The sequence below is a fragment of the Scyliorhinus torazame genome, chromosome 21, assembly GCF_047496885.1.
Source record: "Scyliorhinus torazame isolate Kashiwa2021f chromosome 21, sScyTor2.1, whole genome shotgun sequence".
Lineage (NCBI taxonomy): Eukaryota > Metazoa > Chordata > Chondrichthyes > Carcharhiniformes > Scyliorhinidae > Scyliorhinus > Scyliorhinus torazame.
Genome location: NC_092727.1, coordinates 17,425,878 through 17,450,673, shown reverse-complemented (window position 1 = coordinate 17,450,673; position 24,796 = coordinate 17,425,878). Strand labels below are relative to the sequence as shown.

Here is a 24,796-nt window from a genome sequence, read left to right as displayed (position 1 = left end):
GCAGAATAGTCCATGGGAAACAGCGAGGCCGAGGTGAGGCAGGAGCTGGCAGGAGACAAATTGAGCAGAAGCTGGGCAGTGGCGACGAGGTGAGACTGTGTGCGGTCTACAAGCAGCAGGCAGTCCTGGTGACAGTGGTGGGGCCTCAAGATAGGAGCAGGGGGGCCTTGGGAAAGGAGACGTGTGGTTTGGGCCTCAGGAATGGAGAGGTGCGGTTCGGGGATGGAGTGGGGAGGCGGTCTGGCCTTGGGCAAATGTGGTGGCGGAAATTCTGGCTTTGGGAAAGAGGGGCGGGGCATTCACACCTTGGGAACGGGGGGCGGTTCTGGCCTATGGAAAAATGGGGTGTTCTGGATTCTGGAAAGGAGTTGGGGGGTGAGAGGCATGTGGATGTGTGAACGTGAGAGAGATGTGAGTGTGTGAATGTGAGAGACACGAGTATGTGAACGTGAGAGAGATGTGAGTGTGTGAACGTGAGAGAGATGTGAGTGTGTGAACGTGAGAGAGATGTGAGTGTGTGAAATTGAGAGACACGAGTATGTGAACGTGAGAGAGGCACGAGTATGTGAATGTGAGCGAGACGAGAGTGTGTGAACATGAGAGTGAGCCATGGGTGCCCCGAGGGGGTGTGAGGGTGCCCTGATGCACAAAGGGTATCCACCCCCTTTTCTCCCAACCTTTCAAAACCTTTTTGACAGAACAAACTGCCCACTCAAGTCTCCCTCCATATACAAACCATGTTATGGCGTAAGCAGCATAATTTGGGGGCTAATTGACTTGTAAACAAGCCCAACTGACCCTTAATTATTTAATTACATTTGGTAGGTGGGTGCCGAACTTCTGTTTTATGGGGTACAGCTCAGAGGTGGGCAAGAAGATGGTGGCCTTATATTTTATATGCTAATATATTTTATAGTTTAGGGGCTGGTTTAGCACAGGGCTAAATTGCTGGCTTTGAAAGCAGACCAAGGCAGGCCAGCAGCACGGTTCAATTCCCATACCAGCCTCCCCGAACAGGCGCCGGAATGTGGCGACTAGGGACTTTTCACAGTAACTTCATTTGAAGCCTACTTGTAGCCTACAATAAGCAATTTTCTTTTCATTTCATTTGTCATATGCCCCCCCCCTGCTGAATGCAGGCCTGGCTTGAATGCCGTAAAATCCAGGCGCAGGACCTGATGGGCAGGGAAGGTGCGTTCTTAACATGGCCAAGCAGATTGATTATTAACCTGTAAGTCCTTCCAATATGCCTATGGCAGGCAGTAAAACACGAGGATCTCCTGATCAGCCAAGCTTTTGTGGAGAGGGCCCCCTCATGTATAGCCTCTGGTGACCGGTGGGCAAAATGTTCCTGGAAAAACTAGGTAACAAAATGGGCATAAACACGTGCTGTGTCTGCCTTATGTGTCATTAGATGTAGGAATAGTCTAAGCCTAGAAAAGTGCATGAGGGAGGGAGGAAGGAATAGAAGGATGCATCGTAGGATAGGAAGAGGCTCATGTGGAGTGCTAATACCAGAAAAAATAATCAGATGAGCCAAATGTTTTATTTTTGTGCTGTAACGTCGGTATAATTTTATGTAACATGTAACCTACTCCTTCCAAAAAGTCACAGCACTAATTAGAAAATATGTGCCACTGGTTGAATGTTCCCAAGTTTCCGGAACTAGAACTTAGTGAGTTACTGAGAACTCCTCCAATATTGTTTTTGATATATGGTACATGGCCTCAAACATCCGCAGCCCTCATGCAACCAGCATTGTCAGATGGGGACAATTTGATTCAAAATCATTCAATTCTTGGAAACAGGATGCACTGCCGAGAGTGATGATGGTGCTTCGCTTTGCAGAGTGCTTTGCGATTTCCACATTAGCTTAAATCCCAAAAAGACAAAGCTGTTGTCAGGAGAGACAAATGATTATTCTGCACTAAATTAATCTGAAGGCACTTAAAATGGTGGCAACGATTTGTTTTTGAACAGAACTTTTTTTTTGTTAAAAAGGTTTTGCATTTTTAAATGAAAGGTAACATGCTGTGGGAAATGGTTGGTGCATATTAGCTGCTATTCTGTTTGCAGGGAGCTCCCCCAACTGAGGGAATAAACATATTGCCGCTCGAACAATTATTCCATTTGGGCAACAGGTTTACATTCTGCCGCTGATCCTGGCATTCATGATAACAAGCGCCACTTAATTAAAGGCTAGTCGCAATTATTGGGAATTCCTCACCTTGCACAAGCAGCAAGTGCACTTCTGTCACTGAATTCAGCAGGTATGTGGGTGCTACTGCTAATTCTGTGGGTGTTGGGGGGTGAACAGGAAACTAAATCTCCTCTGCATTTGGTTATTTCTCCACTCCTCTTAATTGGGCACTCGTAAGTTTAAAAAAAAAAGAAAAAAAAGAAAAAGAAGCTCAACTAAGTTAACATTTCATTCACAAATCGCAATTCGATTATGAGAAACAGGATGAAAACCAAACAGGCCTCACAGCCAAGTAAGTACTTTGGAAGCGTAGCTTTTCCTGCAGAGGCAGCCCATTTCTACACAGCAAGATCACACAAACAACTCTTCTTCAAAACTTCTTTTGCATCCCATGGACAGGACCTCAGTTTTGTGGTGGTATGCATCACTGTAAATACACAAGGGGTTCATGTAGATACACTGGGACTAAATAAACACTAGCGGGAGCACCAGAGACATCATGACACACAGACATTCAACCAATAGGTCAGTAAGATAGGACACGACCAATGGGCAGTCAAGACACACCCAGAGGTGACACTGCCACAAGGGGGCTACCCATATAAAATCACAGGGTATACATGCTCTTTCTCTTTCCATAGGCGACACTCAGAGACACAGGGGCAGATCAGGAAGCATCACACCCACATGTGGATTTGAGCAGACTGGTTAGTTAGATTGAGTTACTATAGTAAGATCAGCAGGAGAGCCGAACTCAAGTAGGAGAATTGTTAACTGTTCAATAAATGTGTTAAGCCTATCTCCAAGTCTGAACCTTCCTTTGTCAGAGGAAGCAGCTTATGCTACATGAAGAAGCATAACACAACATGGTATTTGCAGGCCTACCTTCACCTCGTGGTGAGTATTGGCGCTTCTTTTGTCGTTCTCACTTGTGTTTTCCACGCAGTATGTTTGAAACTTGTCCAGGACTGTCTGGAAGTCGCTCTTGCTTTGCCCTTTTGAGTATTTGAAGGTCTTGACGATTTCTGCTGCTCTTGCACCCGCAATGGTGAGCAGAAGCATTATTCTCTCTGCATCCGCCTCGCCATCTAGGTCGGACGCTGCCAGGTAGATCTCGATTCTCTGCCTAAACGCACGCCAGTTTGCACTGAGATTGACGTGGTACCTGAGCTGCTGCGGAATCGGAATCTCGAACATCTTGCCTGGGTGCTGTTGCTGGGAGTCACGGATTTGTTGAGTTGAACTATAGAGATTCAACAAGCACTCACTGGTACCATGTTGTGTTATGCTACATGAAGAAGCATAACACAACAAGTTTAACATCACTTATGGCACCCGTACTGTGCTACATTGAAATGTCAGCCGGGGCTAGGCGCTCAGGACCTCAAGTGGGAATCAATCCCATAACAATCCGAGTCAAAGGCAACACTGCTGCCACTGAGCCATGTTTGGCACCCCAGAGAAAGGGCCCGACAAAATAAATGTATTATGCCCCTGGCTAACTAGAAGCAGCGAGTTGTTAAGATTTAATAAGCAGAAGTGTTGAACCTTTATCCCCAGGAAAGTAAACAAGCATGGCTCTCACTGTTCGGTGTGTTACTGTGATTTGTTCATGGGTGAAAAGCACAATAAAAATGTCAATTATTAAAACACAAGTGCCTTTGGCACAGGAAGGGATTAGGCTGGGAGGGAACAGAACTTTAACAAGTTGAAGGGTAGCAAAGCAGTAAGATAATGCAGCGAAGGAGCAGAGACAGAGGAAGAAAGACATTCAGGCAAATTGCTTTGATGCTTTAGCTCACCAGCACTGGTAAATCACTTATCCCAGCAAACAGCAAAGTCAAATGTTACAGGTTTGTTCAAGATGTGGATGGCATTCATTATAAGTTTAAAGCAGAGCTAGAAGCTAAGCTTTCAGTTCAAGGAATCTAAAGCATTTCAAGATAAAGAATGTTATTTTATCTCGAAAGTCTTCAGCTTACCGGATAATTCGAATAAAAGTACTTAATGAAAGCACACGCAGAGGCTTGATTCACAAGCTTAAGTATTATGTGGTGAAAGACTAGTGCATTGTTTTATGGACTGCTTAAGGCCACCTCTTGCAAATAACAAACATTCATACAATCATAGAATGTTAAAGCACAGAAAGAGATCAATCAGCCCATCGTGTCTGCGTTGGATCTTTGGCGGATCTATTTAATTAATCCGACTCCCATGCTCTTTCCCCATATCCCTACAAATTGTTTTCCTTCAAAGGTTTATCCAATTCTCTTTTTGAAAGTTACTGCTCCCACCATCCTTTCAAACAGTGCGTACCAGATCTCAACACCTCGCTGTCTAAAAAAATGTTTACCTTACGTCACCTCAGGTAGTTTTTCACGGCGCCTTAAATCTGTGTCCTCCTGTTACTGACTCTTTCTGCCGTTGGTAACACTCTCTCCTTATTTACTCTATCAAAATCACTCGGGATTTTGAACACCTCTATTAAATCTCCTCTTAACCTCGCCTTCTCTAAGAGGAACAATTCCAGTTCCTTCAGCCTCGCTGCATAACCCTGGGATGTTGCAGAGAAGTGTCAAAATTAATATCTACTGAAAAGTGTGAGATAAGAAAAAAATAGTATCCCCTTTGATACACTTGCTGATTGCCAAATGTAGGAGGCCCTAATTGAAATGTCACAGCTTAAAATTTTAATTGCATTATATATTATACATTACTAATATCCTTTTAAATAATAAATCACACATCACGATGTCGAACCATTTAGCTTTAGTATTACTGAGGCAAATAAATTAAAGGACAATTAACAAAAGTAGACAATTGCTTTAAAACTCAAACTTTATGCCAATTTGGTAGCCTTGCTAGAGATAGTTTATTCTAGTGGTTGATAGCAGTAGCTAGCTAAATTAATAGAACATTGTCATGGAATTTAATTCAAATTTCTTTATCTTTTAAAACTTTAGAGGTTCCAAGGGTTCAATGATCTTAGTGCCTCTGAACTCTCTCGCTCTGATCTCTCTCCCTCTCAGTCCCTGACATTTATTTTTTTCGCCGCGCACAGTCTTTGTCAAAACCCTGAGGTAAACTATTAGGATTTTCATTCTTTTCTTGTGACATGCCATGTAAGAACAGAATGCTCTGCACGCATGGTCACTCGACATGAATTATGGGCTGTGAGAGATAAAATATTAAGATCAAATGTTAGGATAAATCATAAATCAAGCTTTGAGCTTGCAGTCTGTGAGTTTTGTAACTGCAATTAGGTCCCCACTCAGTGTGCTCATGTGTGAACAGAATGGGTTCATCTAACAAGTGGTGGTAATACTTTACGTCCCATCAATTTAAAGGTTTTTCCCACCTCAGACAACTACACCTAAAAGCAGACAGATTACTAAACACTACTCATCCTTCTAAAGCTTTGCAGGAATATCATTATGGAAGCCAACTCATACGATGTCCAACTATCTATTCTTCAGATGTGAGCTGAACAGCGGGTGCCTTGAAACACCTGACAGTGCGGGCACATGACAGTCAAGCCTGAAGCTGCTTTCCTCTGATTGTCAAGCCATGGACGCTGAGCACTGGGAGTTGGGGCCTTTGGCAGTTTTTCTCCTCCTGATATGATGAGGTAGAGATCACGTGCTGCATTCTCTTAGGTAACCTTTAATCCCCAGTCACCTTTTCCTCTGGGGAAGAATTTAAGCCATTTATTGTGTAACATTGTTGATTTGTCAAGCAAATGTCCTTATTTTCCCTCACTTACAGCATTTCAATGGTAAGGCTAAAGCGCTGAAAGAATTTCTACTATAACCCCTGATCACATTTGTGGGAAAGTGCTGAACATCTTGCATAATTTGAGTGATTTCACAATGAAATGATTGACCCATTAACCTGTTTCACGAACCAGGGCTACATCCCAATGCTTCCGCAAAGTTGGATCTGTTATTTTGACCCAAACTTAGTCGAACAGGAAACTGAAGCTCTCCCTAACATCTCAAAAGAAATCTGACAATGCAATGCTCCCTTCATGTTGCACCCCGGCAGCACGGTAGCATAGTGGTTAGCACAGTTGCTTCACAGCTCCAGGGCCCCAGGTTCGATTCCCGGCTTGGGTCACTGTCTGTGCGGAGTCTGCACGTTCTCCCCGTGTCTGCGTGGGTTTCCTCCGGGTGCTCTAGTTTCCTCCCACAGTCCAAAGATGTGCCGGTTAGGTGGATTGGCCATGATAAATTGCCCTTAGTGTCTAAAAAAAGTTAAGTGGGGGTTACTGGGTTACAGGGATAGGGCAGATATGTGGGCTTCAGTAGGGTTCTCCTTGTAAGGGCCTGTGCAGACTCGATGGGCCGAATGGCCTCCTTGTGCACTGTAAATTCTATGATTCAGTCAAGATCCTTGTCTTTGGGTCCAAAATGGAGCTTGAACCCATGATCCTCAGTCTCAAGGGGGCTGAGCGTTACCAGTTCACTCAATTCAAACTGGATGGCCCTCATCTGGGCTGGGGGATTTTAACCAAAGCTAAGGAAAGGTAAGTGTGTGGATATGCTGGAGGGTCAACACCTTTGGTTCCCATCCCCAAGTCTGCTGGCTGAAGAAAGAATCTGATAGGCTTTTCGCTGCAGATGAGTGTGTTGGGGGAGGTGGGATGCAAAGTAGAAACTATAATCAGGTAAATTGGGTAATTAAAAAACAAAAATTATACGCAATCTTTGAAATCCCCAGTTATCAACAGTATTTAATTACTGTCATTCTCTACAATTAGTTAGAAAATAATTTCAACAGAATATAACAATGTCCATAAATTAAAAGTGAACACGCAATCATTCTGTTTATTATTTTGATTAGTTGTTTCCTATTAAATTGGAATTAGGATTATGAAATGATATTTAGTTGGAGACATTTTATAAGCCAACTGGGAATTTCAGCCGCTGACTAGAATGCAGAAGTTCTCTTTGTGCTCTCACTCACTATTTAACAGGGTTCTCTTTGTAGACAACTATCTCTACTTCACTCTGGCCCACTGCATTTACCCACAGACTAAACCCCACAGTCAACCCATTGCCACTCTGCGTATACTCCCACTTTAACAATATTTCAAGCCTTCATTGGTCCCCCCAGCCTTACACCTTTGAAATGCTTATAGGGCAGCACAGTGGCGCAATGGTTAAAACTGCTGCCTCATAGCGCCGAGTGTGGTGTTGGGTGCTCTGGTGCACAGATGAGCCAACACAGTTGTATGTGGTACAACTCTATTTTATTATAACTCTTATAATACAGTTCGTTCTGGATACTCTGCACGTGCTGTCTCCCTGAGTGTGTTTGGCAATAGATGTGTCCTGGTTCTCCTCTGCAGCTAATACTGACCACCGGGGGTCGTGTCTGTGCTTTTATATCTTTCTGTCATTGGTTGTGGTGTTGTGTGTTCTGATTTGTCTGTTGGTGTGTCTATCATGATGTGTGTGTTTGAATATCATGACATCCCCCCTTTTTACAAAGATATGTGCCTACGTGGTTATAAATATAATTGTGTCGTGAGTGCATCGAAGAGTGTGTGTGTGTGTTATGTACAGCGTGTGTATATGACGTAACTATTTACATGGGGCGATGTCGGGTGCGTCACACTAACAAGGTTGTACCATAACAAAACTTGGATGCGAGAGAAAAAAAAACTTGAACATTGGTCTGGTCAGACGATATCTGGAACAATAAACAACAACAGGTTATAATACAGAAGTGTTTGACTTTTTGAACGTATGAACAGCGTTATAAGTCCAGTCTAATGGGTGACCGCCTCAAGAATGGGCTGGTCCTCAAGCCGGTTCAGCTGTGGAGATTTGGTTCTGGTGGCGATGGAAGGGGCATGATCCGTGGCATCTCCACGAAGTCATCCTTGGGAACCAGTGGAGGATCCGGCGTGTGCGTACGGTTCAGTTGCGAGCGTGGAAGGCGGCGCAAAGCTCGCTGATTGCGCCTATGCACCAATCCATCCGCCCTGCATGCCAGGAACAAGGTGGAGTCTTTTTCTTTTTATGTTTGTGGTGGACGGCATCTTGTAGCCGATGGGTCGTTGCCATCGAAGTAGCACCATCACTAATATCATGCAAGGCGATGACTGTGCCAGATGTGGAAGTTGGCCGAGACCGTGTACGCTGGTTCCGGCCACCTGCTGTGCCGGAAGGGCGACTCCGCAGAGAAACGTCGAAGCATGTCGCCTTGGAGAGAGAATTGTTGCTCGCATCAACGTCTGGCGATGGCGCGAATTGGTGTGTCCATCTTGGACCGCCGGTGCTGGTTGCCACTGCCGACCCAGTGGGACTGCCACGCGATCCATTCCCTGTCGCCGTGGCATCCGCCGTCACCCTGAGCGTGCCATCACCGAGGCCGCGACACCGCCCGTCCGGAGCAAGGTCTGGCGTGCGCGAATCAGAGTCGGCGCTTGGCTGCTCCCCATCTGGAGTCCGGTCTGCCTTCCGTCGATGCCCCCCGTCCGGAGTCCCAACAGGTTCACTGGAGGCAGCCGAGATTCCCTGAAGCTGCACTTCTGGAGTCGGAACATGCAGGAATGCACCAACCAGTGGAGAGGGTCGAGCCATCGAGGGTGGAAGCGGTGCGCTGCCACCGCAGTCGTCAGTGGTCCCACCGTGATCGTCGAGTGCCTCGGTACGCACTAGGCGAGGTCTGTCACCTTGCACCTTTTGCATGGGAAGTGGGATGCTGTCGTCACTCGTCTCACATCCCGTGGATAGATCCTCATTAGCAGCTTGCTGTTCACTAGGGTTGGGTAAATTGTCAGAGTTTTCATCTGGTGGTGCACACCATGTCGGTGGACTGTCATTGTCTTGCCGTTGTCCTTCATTTGGGCTTTTCTTCTTTGGAATTTTAAATCTTCCCCCAGACATTGCAGAACCTTGTTTATTACCCCCAAATTCTCCCATAGGTATGGTCTCGAATATAGGATCCAATGTTTCTATCGACATTGTACTATTTTCCAAAGAACATTCCGTTTCACTTTTCTTCTCAGGTGCCTCATGTGTATCTTTGTCTAATGTACATGCCTTCATGGTCTCTGGGTCTGATTTTGCTGGGACTGGCATGGTCACAGTCTCTCTTTTACTGTTCTCAATTGCCCACCTTATACTCCCCATACATAACTGCTTAATCACTGGGGTTAGTGTGGTACAATGGATAATCGGGTCGACCTTATCTGCATCTTCACCATTAGTGGAAAGCACACTTGGTTCACTTGACACTGCTGTGGGTTTTAAATTCGTTATCTGGCTACTCGATGTCGGTGTCCTCAGGATTCTTGCTCCAATGTTCTGCTCAATAATCAGTGGAGCGTGTATAGGTTCAATGCAATTAATGTTCCCCTCAAGGTTTGAAGAGTCATTACTGACTAACTGCTGGTCTCCGAAGTTGGGATTTTGCGGTGTTGTGCTGAAGGGAGACATTTGTCCCTGCTGTAGATATGATTCAGGTTGTGTTATTTCCATTACCTGAGGATCAATGTCTTGTCCATTTTTTCGATCCGTACTAAAACACTGGCAATTCTCAGTCTGCTCCTTGCAAGTTAAACATTCAATTAATTTCGTTAGCAAATCCTCAGCATCCTTCTGTGGCCGTGCAGCATTATTAATCTCTGTTCGGCTATAATGATCCTGAAGGTCAGCGCATAAACCTTTTTTCTTCGGGCTTGGACGAGGCGATTCCTTTGGCTTGTCTTCAGTTGGGCTTGAACAGTCTTCAGCGCTGTGCCCTTCATTGTAGCATGAGAGACCGTCATGTTCATGCTGCTGTGTAGTGGAGCATGGTAGGCTGTTATAGCCTTCTTGCTGTTCACGTGAGCATGGCAGACTTGCATCGTCTGCCGCTGGTTGGTCAGGAGAGGTTGCTAGACCCTCATGGTCTTGTTCCTGCAAGGACTGCGCTCTGGAGTCTTGCGTTCCTTCCATCGTGGAGTCCGTCCACGAGCTCTCTGTGGAGGCTTGTGACACTGGAGTCACTTCTTGTTCGTGCAAGGACTGCGCTCTGGAGTCTTGCGTTGCTTCTATCGTGGAGGCTGTCCACGAGCTCTCTGTGGAGGCTTGTGACACTGGAGTCACTTCTTGTTCGTGCAAGGACTGCGCTCTGGAGTCTTGCGTTGCTTCTATCGTGGAGGCTGTCCACGAGCTCTCTGTGGAGGCTTGTGACACTGGAGTCACTTCTTGTTCGTGCAAGGACTGCGCTCTGGAGTCTTGCATTTCTGCAATTGTGGAGTCTGTCCACGAGCTTGCTGTGGAAGCTTGTGACACTGGAGTCACTTCTGGTTCATGCGAGGACTGCACTCTGGAGTCTTGCATGTCTTCTTTCATAGAGTCGGGAACGTTGAGCGGGACGTGGACCACGCTCTGTGTGGCAGCAGGGCACTCTCCGTGTGCTTGCACCGCTCTCTGTCTGTTAATGTCAGGCTGCAGCATCATCCGTGATAAGTTGGAACGTCATATCTGCTGGATTGAAGATTCTCAAATCCGAAAAATGAATCCGCATCTGCGTCGGATTCAATGTGGGGGCCGCCAATGTGCAGCACGAAAGGTTCGTCCGAGTCATAGTCATATAGGACCACGGAGCTATCATTGGGCTCGCGAGGTCCGGAAACACTGTAAAGATCGTCATCGAAGTATTCAAGGTCGGAATCATCGGCTTGTGCGTAGGTAACTGCTTGTCGGAGGGTTCTTCGGAGGTCAAATTCATCTCCTGGGTCAATTTGCGGCACTGTGCTGTCATTCCAGGTGAGGGAAGGTTGTTTTACAGCTTTAACAGATTTTTGTTTTTTTGATTTGGGACGTTTCCCTTTTAAATTGGATTTGGGACATTTCCCTTTTAAATTGGTGCAGTCTGGGGCCTCTGACATCCTGACGCTCGGTATGTAGCACGTAGGAAGCGACTGCGCATGCTCAGATCGCTGTTCCTTTACCGATGGCCGTTTCCTTGACTGCGCATGCGCAGCATCTCGCGCATGCGCAAACGAAACTTCCGGTTCTGCGCACTTCTCGCGCAACTGTGCTAGCGTTATACCTTTAGCAAGATGGCCGCCGACCTCGACCCAGCCTTCTCTCAGGCCCGGGATTTCGGCCTCTGGGAATTCGGGCTCCGGGATCCCAGCCACGAGGTGAGTACTGCAGCTTTTCTTACCTTTATGTGCCGATTGGATTGCGTTTTCTTCACAGTACTTGGAGAATTTGCCCAGGACTGCCTGGTAATCGTACCTTTGCTGCCTCCTGAAGAACCTGAACCTTCTGAATATTTCTCTTGCCCTTGCACCGGCGATGGTGAGGAGAAATTCAATTTTTTCCCTATCATCCAGGTCTTTGAGTTCAGCTGCCACCAGGAACAATTCGAACATTTGCCGGAATCGCCGCCAGTTTTCGCGGAGGTCGCCGTGGCACTGGAGCGCCTGCGGAACCGGGAGCTCGTACATCATGCCTGGGCACTGCTGGTTGTCTGTGTACACTGAGGTATGCTGGCAGGTATCGATCCACTCCTGTACCATGTGGTGTTGGGTGCTCTGGTGCACAGATGAGCCAACACAGTTGTATGTGGTACAACTCTATTTTATTATAACTCTTATAATACAGTTCGTTCTGGATACTCTGCACGTGCTGTCTCCCTGAGTGTGTTTGGCAATAGATGTGTCCTGGTTCTCCTCTGCAGCTAATACTGACCACCGGGGGTCGTGTCTGTGCTTTTATATCTTTCTGTCATTGGTTGTGGTGTTGTGTGTTCTGATTTGTCTGTTGGTGTGTCTATCATGATGTGTGTGTTTGAATATCATGACACCGAGGACCCCAGTTCGATCCTGGCCCCAGGTCACTGTCCGTGAGAAGTTTCCACATTCTCCTCGTGTCTGCATGGGTCTCACCCCCCACAGCCCTAAAAGATGTGCAGGGTGGATAGATTGGCCATGCCAAATTGCCCCTTAATTGGAATTTATTTTTTTAAAGATGTCCGCCGTCCTTGCCTGGTCTGGAGTATATGTGCCCAGTCAGTAACACCCACATCCCATGGTTGAATTTTAAAAAAGAGATACTTTTATCACTCCAGACTCAAGGACCTCAAGAAACTCTATGCTGTCCATCAGCAGCTTCCAGCAATGTCTACTTGTCCAAATCTCTGCCACACATGTGTTCCTCAAAATACCGGTTCACAGTCGACCCATTTTGATTGAACTATCGGTTTGTCCTTTAAGGTAATAAATGTACGGTCCTCCTCTTCATCTTTAAATCATTCCAGTGTCTTGCTCCACCCTATCGTTGCCATATCCAGCCTGATGCGCCCTCTTTAAGGCGCTATGCAAATTCAACCTCCTGTTTTTTGAGCACGTGATTCTAAATATTGTTTTGTGGAGAAGGGTTTGCCTATCTGAAGTGTAGCAGGACTCACTGACCTCCTGTTTTTAAAATCCTTAAGCTCGATTCCCCTTTTGGCTTTACAGCAATTACAGTGCCTGGTGTAAAACCTCGGCAGGGTAGAAGAGAAGGTTTGTGCGTTCAATTCCAGGTCACTCTCAGGAGGCTGTTTATGAATACTGAATTTCAGTGTGAAGCTCACAGATCGTTAGGCTAATTGTTGTGCTCTAACCCAGTATTAATAAACCTGGGGCTTTGAAAAAATTGAACACACGGTCTAGAAACTGATATGAGACCATCAATTTCCTCTAAATATGGCGGTGGTATATTTTCAGCTAGAAATGTGCACAAGCTTCTTGTGCACTATACTGGGGGCATAGTAGATCAGTTAAGGTCAGGCAATGGGTACTCACTGGTCCAATGTATAAGTTTATATATAATATCTTATATGACCGGTTCCTGGGAAAAGTGACCAAATTTGTTAACCTGGACGAGATCCCTTCAGAGCCGCTATCCCAATTTGTAAAAGAAAATCTGGATGAGATTCCTCAACTTGTGAACTTCCAGCTGGGATACCCCCAAATTGTTACGTCCCATTAGGGACTAACTGGCTCTTTATCCAACCGTCCTTTGTTGGTCGCAACAAGATTAATGTAAAACAAAAAGGATCCTTCCTTTTGTGGATCCCTTTTCCAAGTCCCAATATTTATGGTTTATAAGGAGCCAATTTAACCAGGTTTTCTTGAGTTAAGGAAAGAGTGAGTTTATTGACTATTAAATGCAAGAAAATGACAAAATATATACATTCATGCAGATTAGAATTGAGAATTGAGTTCAAAGTAAGTAAGTTTTTAAAAAATGTATATGAAACAGCCCTTGACTTGTTTGTGAGGAGTTTGCGGTTTGTGACTCAACTAGCATTGACTCAAGCAGGTAACAGTCAGTTTTGAGATTCCAATGTTCTGCAGGTAGGCAGAGAAACTGCCCTGTTTCCCTTTTCAGCTGTGGCCTGGTTGACTTGACTTGCTTCAACAATCAGAGAGAGAGAGAGAGAGAGAGAGTCTTGCAGAGGTTGATCCGCTGTCTTTCCTCCTAAGTGACACGTTGACACTAAACACATGTTGATCCTGACCAAGCATTGCAGCTGGCTTGTATCCCTGTCTTTCCTGGAAGGTGAAACCACCAAATCAGTTTGGGACATTGATCACAGGATATCATTCCTGCTGAGATGATACTCAACTCCCATTGTCTCCACAGGAGATAGCAATTAGTTTCTGGAATGCATTTGTGCTTTTAATGTATCTTTGTCTGGGAATGACTCAATTTGTTCTCTCTCCTAGTGTCACCCACCAGCAATTCAGACAGTGACTGAATTTATTTATATCATTAGCCACCTTTGGCTTGCATATCCATTTTTAATAATGCACAGGTCTTATTTAAATTTGATACTTTTGCATGTAATTTGGTGCTTTTCCCCATCATCATGACAATGTCCATCATCATTGATGCACGATCAATTGGACAAAGACGAGAGTTGAATACAACTGAGGCTTTATTGCTCTAAGATGTGTGGCCTCCCACAGCAGCTGGCGAAATGGCTGCTGCACGGAGGACACACATATTTATACTCCGCCCATTGGGCGGAGCCAGCAGGCAGGGACTACCGCCGTACCTGTAGTACAGATCCTACCGTACATCACCTAATATAGGTGCAACAGTGGTTTACCACATTCACCCCCTGTTAAAATTGAGTCCGGCGGGGGTAGTGGAGAACTATATACAGCAATTGAATTTACATATACAATATATGCGGGAAAAAAAAATTATTTTGAAGTCCAGTGAACCAGTTCGAGGTTTAACCGGTCTGGGGCCTTGATGTGCCGCTGGGAGCGACGCAATGGTGGCGGCGATGCCGATGCTTGTCTGGCCTTGGGTGACTCCGGGAGCGTGCTGAAATCCTCTTCATTCTCGGGTATGGGCAGGGGGAGGACGGATGGTCCTGGGGGGGATTGCTGCTGGGAGTGCCTGGGGAGTGGGGGGGGGGGGGGGGGGGGGGGTGGAGCCGGGCCAGAGGTGTGTGTGTGTGTGTGGAACCTGCTGGTGCCAGGTCCCTGAGGGAGACAGTATCCTGGCAACCATCGGGGTACGCCACGTAGGCATACTGGGGGTTCGCATGGAGCAACTGCACCCTCTCCACCAATGGGTCCACCTTGTGGAGTCGGACGTGACTACGGAGAAGGACGGGTCCTGGAGCTGCGAGCCAAGTCGGGAGCGACACCCCGGATGTGGACTTCCTGAGGAAGGCAAAGAGATGCTCATGGGGTGTGTCGTTAGTGACGGTGCACAGCAGTGACCGAATGGAGTGTTGTGCATCAGGGAGGACCTCCTGCCAGCAGGAGGCTGGGAGGTTCCTGGACTGTAGGGCCAGTTGGACAGCCCTCCAGACCGTCCTGTTCTCCCTCTCTACCTGTCCGTTTCCCCGGGGGTTGTAGCTGGTCGTCCTGCTGGAGGCGATACCCCTGCTGAGCAGGAACTGACGCAGCTCATCACTCATGAATGAGGATCCCCTGTCACTGTGGATGTAGGCGGGGAAACTGAACAGAGTGAAGATGGTGTTGAGGGCTTTGATGACGGTGGCAGACGTCATGTCGGGGCATGGGATGGCGAAGGGGAATCTGGAGTACTCATCGACCACACTGAGAAAATATGTGTTACAGTCGGTGGAGGGGAGGGGCCCTTTGAAATCCACACTGAGGCGTTCAAAGTGGTGGGAGGCCTTCACCAGGCACGCACGGTCTGGCTGGTAGAAGTGCGGTTTGCACTCCGTACAGACCTGGCAGTCCCTGGTGATTGTCCGTACTTCCTCGACGGAGTAGGGCAGATTGCGGGCCTTTATTAAATGGTACAACCGTGTGACACCCTGGTAACAAAGGCTGTCGTGCAGGGCCCAGAGTCGGTCTACTTGTGCGCTGGCACATGTACCTCGGGATAGGGCATCTGGGGGCTCGTTGAGCTTGCCGGGGCGATACAAAATCTCGTAATTGTAGATGGAGAGCTCGATCCTCCACCTCAAAATCTTATCATTCTTGATCTTGCCCCGCTGTGTGTTATTGAACATGAAGGCTACCGACCATTGGTCAGTGAGGAGAGTGAATCTCCTGCCGGCCAGGTAATGCCTCCAATGCCGCACAGCTTCAACGATAGCTTGGGCCCCTTTTTCGACGGATAGGTGCCGAATTTCTGAGGCATGAAGTGTGCGGGAAAAGAATGCCACGGGCCTGCCTGCCTGATTGAGGGTGGCGGCTAGGGCGATGTCTGATCCGTTGCTGTCCACTTGAAAGGGCAGCGTCTCGTGCATCGCGGCATTGGCGATATCGGCTCTGATACGGGCAAAGGCCTGTTGAGCCTCAGCCGTCAGGGGAAAATGGGTGGACTGTCTGAGTGAGCAGGCCTTGTCTGCATAGTTTGAGACCCACTGGGCGTAGTATGAAAAGAACCCCAAGCAGCTTTTGAGGGCCTTGTGGCAGTGGGGGAGGGGAAACTCCATGAGGGGGCGCATGCGGTCGGGATCGGTCCCCAGAACTCCGTTCTGGACCACATAGCCGAGGATGGCTAAGTGGTTCATGCTGAACACGTACTTCTCCTTGTTGTAGGTGAGGTTTAGGAGAGTGGCGGTGTGGGGAAATTTGGCAAGGTTGGCATCGTGGTCCTGATGATCATGGCTGCAGATGGTGACGTTGTCTAGGTACGGGTAGGTGGCCCGCAAACCGTACTGGTTGATCATTCGGTCCATCTCCCTTTGGAAGACCGAGACCCCGTTGGTGACGCTGAAGGGAACCCTGAGGAAGTGATAGAGGTGACCGTCTGCCTCGAAGGCAGTGTATGGACGGTCCGCCTTACGGATGGGGAGCTAGTGGTAGGCGGATTTGAGGAGATCCGGTACTGTGCAATCTGATTGACCATATCAGATATGCGTGGGAGGGGGTACGCGTCGAGCTGAGTACCGATTGATGGTCTGGCTGTATTCCACGATCATTCTGTGTTTCTCCCCAGTTTTAACTACTACCACTTGGGTTCTCCAGGGGCTGTTGCTGGCCTCGATGATGCCTTCCCGAAGCAGCCGCTCGACCTCGGACCTGATGAAGGTCCTGTCCTGGGTGCTGTACCGTCTGCTCCTGGTGGCGACGGGTTTGCAATCCAGGGTTAGATTTGCAAAGAGGGAAGGTGGATTGACCTTAAGGGTCGCGAGGCCGCACACAATAAGGGGTGGTAGGGGCCCGCCAAATTTGAGGGTTAGGCTCTGGTGGTTACACTGGAAGTCCAGGCCGAGTAGTAGGGCAGCGCAGAGGTGAGGGAGAACGTAGAGGCGGAAACCGCTGAATTCAATGCCCTGGACCGCGAGTGTGACCGTACAGTACCCCCGGATCAAACGGAATGTGATCCGGAGGCCAGGGAGATTCTTTGATTGGCGGGGTGTACCGCGAGGGAGCAGCACCTTACCGTATCCGGTGGATGAAGCTTTCGGTGCTCCCGGAGTCCAGCAGGCAAGAGGTCACGTGTCCGTCGATTTTAACGCTGGTCGATGCGGTGGCCAGGTTGTGCGGACGAGACTGGTCGATGGTCACTGAGGCGAGTCGCGGTTGGTTGTCGCTGGTGTCGGATGATAGGGTGCCCGGGGGGCACGGGTCCTGGAACGCTGGTGGTGCCCATGTGCCGTGGGGGAGACAAGATGGCGGCACCTGAAGATCTTGTGGAGGACAAAATGGCGGCGCCCATGGGCCGCACGTGGCGGGTGTTGAACAAGATGGCGGCATCCATGGGCCGCACGTGTTGCGCGGAGGGGAAGATGGCAGCACCCACTGGCCACGCTTGGTCTGAGGGGGAGAAGATGGCGGCGCACACTGGCCGTGTGTGGTCTGAGGGAGAGAAGATGGTGGCGCCCACTGGCCGCACATGGTCCGGGGGGGGTGAAGATGGCGGTGCCCATTGTGTGTAAACGAAGGGGGTGGGGCGATAGCGGCGACTGCGCGGGCCAGGCACACCGCGGTGAAGTGCCCCTTCTTACCGCAAGCCTTACAAAGGGCAACGCGGGCCGGGCAGCGTTGGCGGGGGTGTTTTTGCTGGCCGCAAAAGTAACATCGGGGAGCCCCGGGGTTTGCTGGCTGGCGCCTGCCGCAGGCGTATTGGCTGGGTAAGGTCCCCGCTGGGGCGGCCGTCTGTGGGGTCCACGATGCGTAGGAGGGGTGGGCCGTGCGGCTGGGGGCATAGCCTGAATATTGCGCGAGGCGACCGTCATAGAGAGCACTAGCTTCTTTGTCTCTGCAAGATCGAGCGTGGCCCCTTCTAAAAGTCGCTGGCGTATGAGGTCCGACCCAATCCCCGCAACAGAAGCGTCCCGCATAAGGAGGTTAGAATGTTCAGTGGCCGTAACGGCCTGACAGTCACAGTCCCGGACTAGTGGGATTAGGGCCCGCCAGAAGTCTTCTGTGGACTCACCAGGGAGCTGAGAGCGAGTGGCGAGTACCTATCTGGCGAAGAGCATGTTCGTCCGCTGGGCATAATTTTCTTAAAGTAGCGCCATGGCTTTGTCATAGTTAGGCGCGTCCTGGATCAGCGGAAAGACGTTGGAGCTCAACCTCAAGTACAGTATCTGTATTTTCTGAGCTTCCGGAATGGGGTCTGGTGCAGACCTGATGTACGCCTCGAAACAAGCTAGCCAGTGCTGAAAGTCCTTTCTGGCGTCGCTTGATTGCGTATCCAGCTGCAGGCGATCCGGCTTGATACGGAGGTGCATCTTCTGAAAATCTTTGAGCAATAAATTGATGCACGATCAATTGGACAAAGATGAGAGTTGAATACAACTGAGGCTTTATTGCTCTAAAATGTGTGGCCTCCCACAGCAGCTGGCGAAATGGCTGCTGCACGGAGGACACACATATTTATACTCCGCCTACTGGGCGGAGCCAGCAGGCAGGGACTACCGCCATACCTGTAGTACAGGTCCTACCGTATATCACCTAATATAGGTGCAACAGTGGTTTACCACAATCGTGTCCATGGAAAGCTTGGTAGATGAGACAATGTGACAGGATAGAAATTACATAAATTGCCATTCTGATGGAAGGTTTGCTTTTTGAAAAATACATTGAGCTGTATAGTGTGTCTATAAAGGAAAGTGCCGAAGCTTCCTGCGTTACAATGATAGGATCACAGCTGCAGAGACTGATGGCCACACAGGTGTCAAACAATTGCTAACAATACACTATACTGGTACGATCTTTCAAAAAACAAATTCATACAAATCAAGATCATTCACTTACAATAGTGTTTGTCTGAAAGTAGCTAAGGGGTGAAATAACATGTGTTCTAGAATGTTCTAAACAACCTTTCCAACAACAGCAACAATGTATGGTGTACTGTGCCTTTCATGCAATAAAATGCCCTAAGACACTTCGCAAGAGTGTTTAAAAGAAAGTATGTCACTCAGCCAGGTAAGAAGGCTTTAGGTCAGAACACCATAAGCTTGAGCAAAGAGAAAGGTTTTAAGGTATGTCTTAAAGCAGGAAAACCAGGTGCAGGGAGGGTATTTCAGAGGCAACTGAAAGCATGGCTACCAGCGGTGGTGCAACTAAAATCAGGAATGCACGCGAGGGGCCAGAATTAGGGAAGTGCAGGGATTTCGGATGATTGTGGAATTGTAGAAAATGACAGAGATGGAGACGGGCAAGGTCATGGAGGGATTTGAGAACAAGCATAGGAATTTTTCAATCAAAACACTGTTTATTCAGAAGCAAATGTATGTCGACAAGCATAGAGACGTTAGGGGTATGGGACTTGATACGAGCAAAGACAGTGCAGTGCACATCTCAGTGCATCACAGTACTAATTGACATTGTTTATTCAACAGCAAAAGAAAGCACTATTTCTCAACGTTGAAAATTATTTTTACTGACACGGTACAAATCTGTTTGCGGAACATTCTGCGTGAAAGCAGCAGAATTACATTGAGGAAAAGGAATGAACAGGTGGTGACTTGGACATGTGAATATTGAGGTCAGTTGTGAAGAACAAAAATTGATATATATTTATAGTAGATATATATGTGTGTGTTTTGTTAGTACATGTGTGACTCCCAGGAGCTTCTTGTATTTTAGCAGCATACCTGCCATTCAAACTACCACCTTCCTCTCTTTAATGGCATTCTGAAATTAAACAAGCTAATAGGAAGAGAAGTCACGTAGAGCTGAAATCTGAGTCACAGAAATGTGTTTCTATTATGATCTGCTAACCCATCAGTGACTGAGCACTCATTATATGATGAATCATGCCTAACTGCATAATTAACAAATGCAAATTCAAAAAAAAAAGAGAAAAGTTTACAGTGAAAAGTTGAACACGATAGATTCAGAACCATGAAGACATTAGCTCCCATTATAGATCTGAAGGGTCACTCAGTATCCATCTTTGAATCTGACCCAACTTGCAGTTGTGCAAAACCACAAGGTTGTCTGAGAAATACTAAGTATTTTATTGTGTAAATGTTATTTCCCTCTGTTCCTTTACTCAAACCCCCTGCATGAACTCTGCCCAAAAGAATAAAAAGGCACAGCCGCTTCAATTTGGTGACTGCTTTAGTTATTCATTGCAAGGTCCGTTTGAGTCACGTTGAACACTATCGGGTCTCTTGCTCCTCAGCCAAGCCCTTTTTCTAGTCCATGATGGGCAAGAACAACTCAAACTCCTTTTGGTTGCATCGTATCACCTCTTCAAACCTTTTCTTCTTGCTTTTTCTTCCCCACCTCCAATAGATAATGCAAAAGGAACATGGGTTTATTTTTTTTTAAATTTCATTCATGGGATATTGGCATAGCTGGCAAGGCCAGTATTTAATGCCCATCCCTGTTTGCCCTTGAGAAGATACTAGTGAGTCATCTTCCTGAATTGCTGCAGTCCATGTGGAGTAGATACACCCAGATTGCTTTTAGGGAAGTTGTTCCAGGATTCAGACCCAACCATGTAACAGTGAAAGAACGGTGGTAATTTTAAGTTAAAATGGTGTGTGACTTAATGGGGAACTTGCAACTAGAGGTTTCTCATGCATCTTCTCCCCGTGTCCTTAGTAGAGGCTGGACATTTTGGGAACTTCCGTTGAAGAAAACTTAGTGGATTGCATCTTGTAACACCCATCGCACAAGTGGTGGAGTGGGTGAATGTTAAAGACGCTGGGTGGGTGCCGATCAATCATTAGATAATGTCAAGCTTCTTAAAGCTTGCACTCATCCAGGTAAGTGAGGCATATTCTGATTTGTGCCTTGGTTGAGACCGTACTCATGTGTGCGGAACTTGGCTATAAGTTTCTGCTCTGTGAACACTTCAGCAGTGGAGGACATTCAGCCTCTGATCTTTGGGTAAGCATTCTCCAAGGTGGCCTTCAGGACACGCGACAACACAGAATCGCAGAGCAGAAACTTATAGTCAAGTTCCGCATACATGAGTACGGCCTCAACCGGGACCTTGGATTCATGGCGCATTACATTCACCTCCCCACCATCTGGCCTGGGCTTGTGAAATCCTACCAACTGTCCTGGCTTGAGACAATTCACGCCTCTTTAGCCTGGGGTTACCCCTCTGACTCTGTAAAGACTTGATTACCTGCAAATGCTCGCATTCAAAGTATTGTCTTGCATGTTTGACTTTGTCTATATAAATGTTTCTGGAACCTACCTCTTCATTCACCTGAGGAAGGAGCAGTGCTCCGAAAGCTAGTGATTCTTTGTCTCCATCCAAGATTCCATTGGTTTATTTCCCAGTGATATTCAGGCTTTTCAGTTCCTTGTGATATTTCACTGGATCCATCTGAAATCTATCAGATTCCGGCTGTGGAGTGCTTTCTGTCACGATGCCTTCTCTCTCTGCACTCTCTTCCTGGGCTGTAGAGCTTTCAGGTTTTATGCTCTGTGCCTGAAGTTGAAAGTATGAGCTTGACTGTCCCTTTGTTGCTCCTCATGCTTTTTAATTTTCTCAAGATCATCTGAGCTAATGCTAGTTTGTAGTGTTTGCTGTAGAGTTGGAAGATGTGTTTGCAGGCATCTTCCCATCAATAGTTCGGATGGTAAGAACTTGTTCTTTTGGCGGGGAGGTCCTGTAGTTAAGAAGAGCTAAGTTAATGTCTTTGTTCTTTTTCATCGATTCCTTGATTGTTCTAACTCCTCTTTCTGCTTCTCCATTCGGCTGAGGATATCAAGGCGAACGGGTCGCATTCATGAAACCATATTCCTGTGCAAAGTTATGGAAGAGCTCAAACTGAGGACCGTTGTCTGACACCACAATGTCCGGGATGCCATATTGTGGTGATGATTCTTCTTAGTGATGTAACAGCTGCCTCTATAATGGTCTATACTGTCCACGCTCTGTGGTCTATACTGTCCACACTCCATGGTCTATACTGTCCACTCTCCATGGTCTATACTGTCCACACTCCGTGGTCTATACTGTCCACACTCCGTGGTCTATACTGTCCACACTCCATGGTCTATACTGTCCACACTCCATGGTCTATACTGTCCACTCTCCATGGTCTATACTGTCCACACTCCGTGGTCTATACTGTCCACTCTCCGTGGTCTATACTGTCCACGCTCCGTGGTCTATACTGTCCACACTCCATGGTCTATACTGTCCACGCTCCGTGGTCTATACTGTCCACTCTCCATGGTCTGTACTGTCCACGCTCCATGGTCTATACTGTCCACACTCCATGGTCTACACTGTCCACTCTCCATGGTCTATACTGTCCACTCTCCATGGTCTATACTGTCCACTCTCCGTGGTCTATACTGTCCACTCTCCATGGTCTGTACTGTCCACGCTCCATGGTCTATACTGTCCACACTCCATGGTCTATACTGTCCACTCTCCATGGTCTATACTGTCCACTCTCCATGGTCTATACTGTCCACTCTCCGTGGTCTATACTGCCCACACTCCATGGTCTATACTGTCCACACTCCAAGGTCTATACTGTCCACGCTCCGTGGTCTATACTGTCCACACTCCATGGTCGATACTGTCCACTCTCCATGGTCTATACTGTCCACTCTCCATGGTCTATACTGTCCACTCTCCATGGTCTATACTGTCCACTCTCCATGGTCTGTGCTGTCCACACTCCATGGTCTATACTGTCCACTCTCCATGGTCTATATTGTCCACACTCCATGGTCTGTGCTGTCCAATCTCCATGGTCTATACTGTCCACTCTCCATGGTCTATACTGTCCACTCTCCATGGTCTGTGCTGTCCACTCTCCATGGTCTATACTGTCCACACTCCATGGTCTATACTGTCCACTCTCCATGGTCTATACTGCCCACTCTCCATGGTCTATACTGTCCACTCTCCATGGTCTATACTGTCCACACTCCATGGTCTATACTGTCCACTCTCCATGGTCTATACTGTCCACACTCCATGGTCTATACTGTCCACACTCCATGGTCTATACTGTCCACACTCCATGGTCTATACTGTCCACTCTCCATGGTCTTTACTGTCCACGCTCCATGGTCTATATTGTCCACACTCCATGGTCTATACTCTCCACACTCCATGGTCTATACTGTCCACTCTCCATGGTCTATGCTGTCCACTCACTTCAAAACATCTGGAGTGGTAATCAATGACAATGATGAAATCTTCGCCTTTCAACTCTAACAAATCCATTCCTAGCAATTGCCATGGCCTCAAAGGGAAAGGGGAAGGTGCCAATGGTCTGCCCTGTTGTTGGCTATTCACAGCGCATGTAGGGAAATTTGTGAATAAGTCTTTAATGAAGTGACTGATGCATGTCCATTCGACTGATTGCTGGGCTCTCGCTCGACATTTGCTATTCCTCAAGTGACCTGAATCTACTTTTTGGATAACGTCAAGTTGATGTTAGGAATCATTAGTCTGTCATTAAAAAATTAAGAACTCATCAAAGATGATCAGGTTTCTGTTCAAGTATTGGAAAAATACTGGATTATTAGGTGTATAATCCGCCTATCCAGTCTGGCAAAACTTTTCTATTTTGATGCACCTGATCCTATTCTGGTGCTTGCTTAATCTCTTGTATTCTCTTCTCGGTGGCTGGTAAGCATTTAGTAATGGGTCAAGAAAAACTTCCATTTTCTCAATAAAAATTAAATCTTCCAGTCTGACTCCTTCCACTGGTATTCTTGATGAGGTATCTGCTGAGTCTGGTACTTTCCTTGGACTCACACAGTAACTGAATTACATCTCTTCAGTTTCCGTCTAAAGCGTTGAATTCTAAGGGGTATTTTTAAAATTTCTTTCCGGTTAAGAAGGGTAACCAAAGGTTTGTCATTGGTTTCATTGGTTTCAATTTTAAATCTTAATTTCATGACATAACTGCAGAACATCTCACAGGCTCATGTTAATGCATCTTTCTCAATGGCTGCATACCTTTTCGGTGGTCCTTGAGGTGCAATTAACTGGTCTTCTTTGTCCATCTTTTTGAAATTAAACATTATTGTGCCCAAGCCTGTAGATGGTGCATCTGCAGCTACAATTGCTGCCAATTCTGGATTGTAGTGCGCAAGGATTTCTGGTAAAATTAGGCGACTCTTGATCTTGACGAAAGCATTTTGCTGGTCCACATTCCAGCACCACTCCTGACTTTGTCTCAACAGTTGTTGTAATGGCCCATTGATTTCTGCCAAGTTTTGCTTATTTGGTTGACCCTGCCAAGGAATCTTTGTAATTCCGTGCTGGATGTGAGAGCTCTATAATTGGCTTGGTTCTCTGTGGGTCGGCAGTAATTCTTGAAGCTTGCACAATGTGCCCTAGGAATTTTATTGTAGCTTTTGCAAATTTAAATTTGTTGTCCAATGTCGAATATGTTTCTTGTCGAAACCCGAGGACTGCTCTTGCTCAATAGACATGTTCTTGTTTCGATGAACCTAATGCAAGTCTGACATCCGTATGGCATATCACTCCCTTCATGTCTTCCAGGGTCTGACACGTCATTCCTTGAAATATTTCAGGTGCAGAAGCAAATTTGAATGGTATCCTGTTAACAATAAAGACCAAAAAAGGTGATAAAAGCCTCAACTCAAGCCCTGTCTTACTATCATGTCATCTGCAGTAGTCCCTACTGTGTAGATTAAAGTACTGGCCTGATCCCTTTGTTTCTTCTTGTGCAAATCTGAAGCTG

General features: G+C 47.1%; 1 protein-coding gene across 1 annotated transcript in view; it reads left to right on the top strand.

Annotated features, from left to right (window-relative positions):
* Nucleotides 1–19,489: 19,489 nt before the first annotated feature.
* Nucleotides 19,490–24,796, top strand: part of LOC140398210 (PIH1 domain-containing protein 2-like) — a 58,095-nt gene continuing 52,788 nt past the window's right edge. The window contains exon 1 of the mRNA XM_072486594.1: nt 19,490–19,635. The gene's annotated coding sequence lies outside the window, so the exon portion shown is untranslated. The remainder of the gene's footprint in view (nt 19,636–24,796) is intronic.